Source organism: Haliotis rubra, unplaced genomic scaffold (genome assembly GCF_003918875.1).
Source record: "Haliotis rubra isolate DU_JTF1 unplaced genomic scaffold, ASM391887v1 Scf415, whole genome shotgun sequence".
NCBI lineage: Eukaryota > Metazoa > Mollusca > Gastropoda > Lepetellida > Haliotidae > Haliotis > Haliotis rubra.
In genome coordinates this window covers 831,430-832,158 of record NW_025767097.1, presented here as the reverse complement: position 1 = coordinate 832,158, position 729 = coordinate 831,430, and positions in this window count along the sequence as shown.

Genomic DNA, 729 nt, shown 5'->3' with positions numbered 1-729 from the left:
GGCACTATAAATAACACATTGCACGGGTGGCGGAATGTCATTATATAAATAGTCGATACGTAGTCGATACGAAGGAGCGGTGTTTGAAATGTAAAGTTGAATGACATTCTCTTATGTTTATTTCATGTCATGTCTTGTACAGTTATGACGCTTGAGTCTACTGCTGTGTCTCTTGTTGGTTTTCTGCATGATAGCAAGACATATACTAGGACCGTATACGGTTTGCGTGTTGAGCGGTTTCCTCCTGGCGACTGTTTACGGCGTGACACGATTCACTGTTGCAAGAAAAGGGGGTGGGTGGGTGAGGTATGTTTTGTGAATATATGTATATACTAACCATCAAAAGTTTGTGTAAATGTAGTCACTTACTTCAGTCAACTGTTCTAAACTAGACTTTGCAAAATATTCCATACTGTTTAAAGGTACTGTTTACACATGAACTGATGTATTGTAAAACAAATTCGTAACGTTGAAAAGATTATTGTGATGAGTTCAATAAATGATGAAACTCTTAACAAATCTTTACACCAAAACGCAGCAGTTCACATGCACGATATTTGCGCATGCTTTTCAGCAATCATCGTGCAGTTCATCTGCATAAGGTTTGCAGTTGGTTCCCCTAAGTTCGTGGAGAAATTCATCTTCGATGTAACCACATATATATACATAACATATAGTGAGTGCTTTAAGTGGGTTTAAACTTTTGATGGGTAGTAAATATGAAGAATT